Source organism: Lynx canadensis, chromosome F1 (assembly GCF_007474595.2).
Source record: "Lynx canadensis isolate LIC74 chromosome F1, mLynCan4.pri.v2, whole genome shotgun sequence".
Classification (NCBI taxonomy): domain Eukaryota; kingdom Metazoa; phylum Chordata; class Mammalia; order Carnivora; family Felidae; genus Lynx; species Lynx canadensis.
The window spans coordinates 63824727-63832494 of NC_044319.2; the positions used below are offsets into that span (position 1 = coordinate 63824727).

General features: G+C 48.4%; 1 pseudogene; it reads left to right on the forward strand.

Moving 5' to 3' along the window:
• The first annotated feature begins 4049 nt into the window (after positions 1-4049).
• LOC115505025 lies at positions 4050-5816 on the forward strand (annotated as a pseudogene).
• Positions 5817-7768: the final 1952 nt, after the last annotated feature.

A 7768-nucleotide genomic window follows, 5' to 3' on the forward strand; every position in this document is an offset into this window, starting at 1 on the left:
TGTGTGTGTGTGTGTGTGTCCCAGGGAGGGTTGTTTATATCTGGTACCACAGACTCCTCCCACATGCTCAGGCTGGGGTAGGGGGTCCCACGTCTTTTCAGGGCCTTCATGGGATTTGCAAATCCATGGGGGGAATCACCTTCTTCAGCATCAGGAAACTTGGGTTCTAAACTCGGCCCTAAAGGTGGCCCCTCAATATCTCCACCTCCTGGTATTCATGCCCGTGTGTAATCACCTCTTTTTTTTTTTTATTTTAAGATTTTAAGTCATGTCTACACCCACTGTGGGGCTCGACTCATAACCACGAGATCAAGGGTCCCATGTTCTACAGGTGCCCTGTAATCACGTCTTCTTGAGTGTGGGCTGGATGGAGTGGCTTACGGCTCGTGAGCAGTAATAAGCTGTCATTTCTGAGATTAGGTTCTGGAAGGTTGCGTTTTCATCTCGGTCTCTTTCTCTCCCTCTGTCTCCCTCTCTCTTTCCTTTTCAAGGAGCCGGGTACCAAGCGGCCGACTTCAGCTCAGGTCACGATCTCGCGGTCCGTGAGTTCGAGCCCCGCGTCGGGCTCTGGGCTGACGGCTCGGAGCCTGGAGCCTGCTTCCGGTTCTGTGTCTCCCTCTCTCTCTGCCCCTCCCCCGTTCACGCTCTGTCTCTCTCTGTCCCAAAAATAAAATAAAATAAACGTTAAAAAAAAGAGTTGGTGGCTTAACCGACTGAGCCACCCAGACGCCCCTGAAATTTGATTTTTTTTACTGTTTGTATTCTGTTTTGAGTTCCCTTATATCCCTGTTGATTTTTAAAACATGTCCTCTTTCAAGTTTGTTTATTCATTTATTTATTTTGAAAGAGAGACAGAAAGAGCGGGTGGGGGAGGGGCAGAGAGAGAACGAGAGAATCCCCAGCAGGCTCTGCGCTGACAGCTGCTACAAGGCCGTAGCATGAGAGGACCTGGAAAGAAAACTTCAGGAAGCGGGCACGGGTCGTTTCCGGTGACATCCAGTGAGTACCTGTCAGGTGTGAGACCCTCTCGTGAGTCTTGACATGCACGGATCCGTTTAGTCCTCACAACCGCTTTATGAGACAGGTGTTTTTTGTCACCCCCATTTTATAGATGAGGAGACTGAGGTACAACGAGGGTAAGTAGCTTACTTTGAGTTTTATAGTTAAGTAAGAGCTTGAACCCAGGAAGTCTGGGAAGAAGGGGGGAGAGAGGGGACAAGTCGGATGGCAGGCGTCTCCTATCAGAGGGCGTCTTCAGAGTTTCGTGCTGCACAAGCCTGAGAGTCAGGGCCTCCTTAATTCTGTGCAGGAGGCACCTCTCTTGCCTCACTCTAGTCCTGGCCCTGTGGCTACAGCATGATTGTCCAGAGAGAACTGCAGGGCACGTGGCCAGATGTTTCCACAAGAAGCCCGGATAAAGGGTCTTATAACCCAGGTGTCATGGACTCAATGTTTGTGTCCCCCCCTCCCCCCCAAATTTATACGTTGAAGTCTTATCTCCAACGAAATAATATTAGGAGGCGGGACCTTTGGGAGGTGATTAGGTCATGAGGGTAGAACCCTAGTGAACAGAATTAGTGTCCTTGTGGAAGTGGCCCCAGAGCTCGCCCTCACCCCTCCCTCCATGCGACGTGGCAACGGGAAAGATGGCCGTCTCTGAAGTAGGAAGTGGGTCCTCACCAGATACCGAATCTGCTGGTGCCTTGGTCCCTCAACTTCCCAGCCTCTGGGAACTGTCGGAAGAAAAGTTCAGCTGTTTATAAGCCACACAGTCTATGGTGTTATTGTTAGAGCAGCCTGAATGGAGCAGGACGTCAGACTAAAGGCAAAGACCATCCAACAGGTATTTTTAAGCAGGTGTGCAGGGTTACTCAAAGACCTTTTGGAAACTTGCTCCAGCAACGGGGGGAGGGCATGGAAGGGAGGGGACTGCAGTGAAAGCACAGGTAGGGGGCTATTAAGGAGCCTGGGTAAGACCAAGAGGGCAGCCAGTCTGAGTGGGAGGAGAGGGCAAAGGTGGGAGAGGGTTCCAAGATACTGATAATAATAAGACTCGTCACTAACCTGTATTGAATAGCAACGATGAGTGACGCTTTGTGCTTTGCATATATTTTCTTTTGCTCCTCAAATCAACCCTATTTGGTTGTGCTGTCAGCCCAGAGCCTGACATGGGGGCTCGATCCCATGAACTGTGAGATCATGACCTGAGCCGAAATCAAGAGTAGGACACTTAACCGACTGAGGCACCCGGGCGCCCTTAGTTGGTACTCTTATTATCCTCACTTTAGAGTTGAAAAAACTGAGGTTTAGCAAGGGAAATGTCACTGGAATAACCTTCTTTGTAGTGTGGACACAGGTGGACACGGTCTTGTGACACGTAGAATCCAACTGAAGTATTAGCATTTAAGAACCGTAAAACCTAAAAGAATGTGAATTTTGATATAATGCAGTTGGCAAAGGTCCTGTACTCACTCAGTCCCTATCTGCACAGAGGGAAGGCGAATCTTCTCCCTGAGCTGTGGACACAAAGGCACCTCGTGTTGGGAATCAGGGATGAGGCAGGTTGGCTTTGGTATCTCCAGTTTCTCAGTGTCCTTGGGCCAGGCCAGCAAATGTGGACAAACGACTGGAACATTTCTGGAATCCCTGCTCCTGTCCCAAGAGTCCAGCTGGCCACGGGTGCCGGAATTGCCCATCTCCTGGGCATTGCCCCCAGAGAGCATCAAACCCCAGCGTGGGCTGCAATTTGGATCCTGTAGCCACTGTCCCACGTTCTGTTGCACAGGCTCACTGCCAGCCCCCAACCAGCCCTTCGTTAACTTTGCAACGAAGGTGACCCTGCGTTTTACACGATTATATTTTTTGACTTCACTTTGGATATTATATGGGGTTTTAACATGTTTCTACTCCTGCAAATTCGAAGAGTATGAAAAGAATATAGAATTTCAATAAGGCGAAAACTCTTTACACCCAAACAGAAAGACACTTAAAGGTCTTAAGAGCGAAAAGCCACGCAACATCAAAGCAAGTGCTAGGGTTACAGTAAAGGGAAGACTTAGGCGATATCGCTGTGCAAGTCGAATCTAGGGACATGGGCTATGAGACCAGCCTTTTAGAGGACGTCGACAAAGCAGGTGAAGGGACCTGGGTAGGGACAAGCAGTTAACGTCTCAGGGATGTTTCTGGTCCCTAAGCAACCTTAGCTGGTGGAGAAGGTGGCCTAGAAAACAGCTGGAATTGAGATGACATAACTGGGTCCTTGGTGGCTACGTTTTCAATCCTGGAGAGAGAAGGAATTCAGAGTAGGCGTGCTCAAGGTATCAGTAATTTTTGCTCACATATATGTATTATTTGAGACATCTAGCCTTTTAAAGTAATGGGTAACTTTGTGCTTCTGATCTGAACTATGTAACTGAGTAATTGATTTACATTTGCGATTTTGTTTTCTTTAATTAATTTTTATTGAAGTAGGGTCGACACACAATGTTACGTGAGTTTCAGGCGTACAACATGGTGACTCGACAAGTCTATACAGCATGCTGTGCTCACCACACGTGTGGCTGACATCTGTCACCACTTAGCGGTGTTACAGTTGAACCCAAGTTTATATGAAGTATAATGCCTTAACCTTGTGAGCAAGTTTACAAGTCAAAACCACACTGAGATACCACCTCGCGCAGGTCAGAGTGGCTAAAATTAACACTCGGGAAACTACAGATGTTGGCGAGGATGCGGAGAAATGGGAACCCTCTTGCACTGTTGGTGGGAATGCAAACAGGGGCAGCCGCTCTGCGAACTGGTGGAGGTTCCTCGAAAAATTAAAAATAGAACTCCCCTACAACCCAGGAATAACACTACTAGGAATTTATCCAAAGGATACAGGAGTGCTGATGCATAGGGGCACGTGTGCCCCAATGTTTATAGCAGCACTATCAACAATAGCCAAATTATGGAAAGAGCTCAAATGTCTATCAACTGACGAATGGATAAAGAGGATCTGGTTTATATATACAATGGAACACTACTTGGCAGTGAGAAAGAACGAAATCATGCCATTTGCAACAACACGGATGGAACTGGAAGGTATTATTTTTTAATTTTTTTTTAACGTTTATTCATTTTTGAGAGACAGAGATAGTGTGAGCGGAGTTGAAGCAGAGGGAGAGGGGGACACAGAATCCAAAGTAGGCTCCAGGCTCCGAGCTGTCAGCACAGAGCCTGATATGGGGCTCGAACTCATGGACCAGACCTTGAGATCATGACCTGAGCCAAAGTCAGACGTTCAACTGAGCCACCCAGGTGCCCCGGAACTGGAAGGTATTATGCTGAGTGAAATAAGTGAGTCAGAGAAGGACAGATATCATGTTTTCACTCATATGTGGAACTTGAGAAACTTCACAGAAGACCATGGGGGAGGGAAAGGGGAAAAAATAGTTACAGAGAGGGAAGGAGGGAGGCAAATGATAAGAGACTCTTAAATACAGAGAAAAAACTGAGGGTCGATGGGGCGGGGCAGGGGGGAGAGGGGAAAATGGGTGATGGGCATTGAGGAGGGCACTTGTTGGGATGAGCACTGGGTGTTGAATGTAAGGGATGAACCACGGGAATCTACCCCCCAAAGCAGGAGCACACTCTCCCCAGTGTATGTTTAGCCCATTTGACAATATATTATATTTAAAAAACCAAAAACCAGCTCTTTCCTCTGGGCTGCCGACATGCAGGAAACTTCCGGGCCACGTGAGCCATGCCCATGGCCACATCGACAAGCACCAGAAGTGCCCAAGAGACTGGGGTAATGCTGGTGGCATGCATCACCACGGGATCAACTTTGACGAGAATCATGCAGGAAAAGTTGGCACGAGGCATTAGCACTTAAGGAGGAACCAGAGCTTCTGCCCAACTGTCAACCTTGGCAGAGCCTGTCATCGTGAAGGCCATGTTCTTCAGTAGAAGAGCCGAGGAGAGGATCAAGGGTGTGGGCGGAGCCTGTGTCCTGTTAGCTTGAAGCCACGTGGAGGGAGGTCCATTAAATACTACCAAATGCTTTTCTCTTCCGTCTGAGCACGAGCTCTCTTGCACCCCTACCTCTCTCTCTCTCTCTGTGCATTGGAAAGCCACCTAACAGATTCCAGGAGTAAGGGTATGAGGGCCCGGGCTCCCCTGCCAACTCACCTCAGCAAGCGTGCAAGAGACAGCACCAGCACTTAGAGGCCTTGGCCCACGACGTACCTTGAACATTTTCATCTATAAAGCGAGAATATTCGTCACTAGCATGTGTGTGTGTCTTAGAGTTGAAAGGCCTGTTTTGCATCGTGTCCTCTGAAAATACGACGAGTGGGAGAATAAAAAAAAACAGAACCTAGAAACAAAACCAAAAACGTATGAGTAAGTTTATATGAAGCATGCAATACTTTAAGGCAATTTAACAATGACCGTACTTAGAAGCTCAATGTACTAGATTTACAAGCCTTCTTTTTCTTTTTAAGTGTATTTATTTATTTTCAGAGAGAGAGAGAGAAAGAGAGAGAATCCCAAGCAGACAGTGCTGTTAGTGCAGGGCCCGACTCGGAGCTCGATCTCAAGAACCGTGAGATCACGACCTGAGACGCTTCACCCACTGAGCCACCCGGGTGCCCCGATTTACAAGCCTTCTTTAAGCATTTGGGGAATCTTATTTGTTGGTTCAAATACTTCGTCCAAGGTGCTGGGGGGATGGGGGACACCGGTGGTGCGGATGAAGGTGTGCCCCTGCCGTGCACAGCATCATACCCTGTATGGTAACTCTACTGGAATAAAAATAACAAAAACATAAAAAATATTTGTATCTTGTGTCTTAAACAAGGAAAAGCAAGCAGGAGAGCTATATCATAAAATCTGGTTTCAACCTTGAAAAAAAAAGAAAACACTTTAAAAGGAAACTAAACATATTACATTCAACAGTGGGATTTAAAGTCTTTAAAGGGATCGATTCATACATTTGTAAAGTGAGTCAAATATTATCAATAGCCCCCAAGAAGGGGGTTAAGGGTTGCCAGATTTGTAAATAGAATATGATTTGTGAGCTGAACTGCCCTTAAGGCTGGCCTTTTTTTTAGTAAATTGAATTTCTTTTTTTAGTAAATTGAATATGAATTCTTTAAAAAAAATTTTTTTTTAAGTTTACTTTTGAGAGACAGAGAGAGACAGAGCACGAGCAGGGGAGGGGGCAGAGAGGGAGGAAGACACAGAATCCGAAGCAGGCTCCAGGCTCCGAGCTGTCAGCACTGAGCCCGATGCGGGGCTCGAACCCGCAAACCATGAGATCACAACCTGAGCTGAAGTGGGACCCTTAACCAACTGAGCCACCCAGGCGCTCTGAATATGAATTCTTTAAAGCAATATAGCCTATGGATAATTAAAAAAAAATTTTTTTTAAACATTTATTCATTTTTGAGAGACAGAGAGAGCTAGAGCGCGTGCAGGGGTGGGGCAGAGAGAGAGGGAGACACAGAATCCGAAGCAGGCTCCAGGCTCTGAGCTGTCAGCACAGAGTCTGATGCGGGGCTCGAACTCATGAACCGCGAGATCCTGACCTGAGCTGAAGTTGGACCCCTAACTGACTGAGCCACCCAGGCGCCCTGCCTATGGATAATTTTTTAATGCACAAAACCCATCTCTTAGGAAATAAACGATAATGGGGAAGTATTATCGCCTGCGAAGTCGTTTGCTAAGGTCATCAGTAGGGCAGCAGAGGTGCGATTCAAATCACAAAGCTTGAATCACAGTACCCAGCCCTGAGGCTAAACCATTCCGCATTACTTTGTTTTTCTATCAACGTGATTTTCTTTCCCACTAGCCTGTGAACAATATGCTTGCAGAGACTTCCTTTCGTCTTTGGACGCCCAGACCCCTGCACGGCGCCTTGGTGGCGCCCGGCAGGAGCTCATGTGTATGGCAAAGAAATGAGTGAAGAGAACTCAGTGACAGTAGCATCCAGAAATCCAAGCGAGGAGAGACTTTCAAGCAGGGAGGGTCCCACTGTCAAATTTAACTGGTGGTCATACAAGATGAGGACCAAAGGGTCTGCAGGCCGTGGCCGAGGAGAGGTCAGTCGTACCTTGTTAAAAGCAATGCGGATCCTCTTCAAGTCTTGCCGGGGCACCTGACCTCTAGGCCCTGAAGGCCAGGGAGACACTGGTCAAAGTCTGAGAAGTGCGGGGCCCGACAGGAGACACCAGTCACGGTTACATCCTCACGGAGACGCCAGCGGTCTGCCTAGCCCAGCAAAGCCTTCGGGACTATTTGGTGTAGAGAGGTGGGGGGAAGGGGGGCCCACGCCTGTGCCAGCTCTCCCCTCACCCCTCTCCCCGCGGATCAGGACTTGCCTGCAACTCCTTCAACCACGCCAGCAAAAGGGCAAGAGAGCAAAATAACATCTGACCCAGTCTTTCATGGCCGGAGGCTGAGGTGGTCCCGAGGGTCTTGTCCCCTGGATCCTTCCGGCCTGGGCCCTGTGCTAAAGAAGCTACAGCCAGCAGCCCGTGCCTTCCACCTTTCTGTCCTTGGGCCATCTGAGCTTGAGCTTCTGCGCCTGCGGACTCCCGTCTGCTCACGGGCTCAACCAAGCACGCAGGAACTGAGCCCTTACTCTGTGCTGACGCTGAGCTAGTCACTGGGAATTGCAAGAAGAGAGGGGAAGGCTCCTACCCTCGAGGGGCTGAGTGTACTTGGGAGGACGTGCAGGTGAGCAGGTATTTATATACAGTCGGGATAGATGTCATGATAGAGG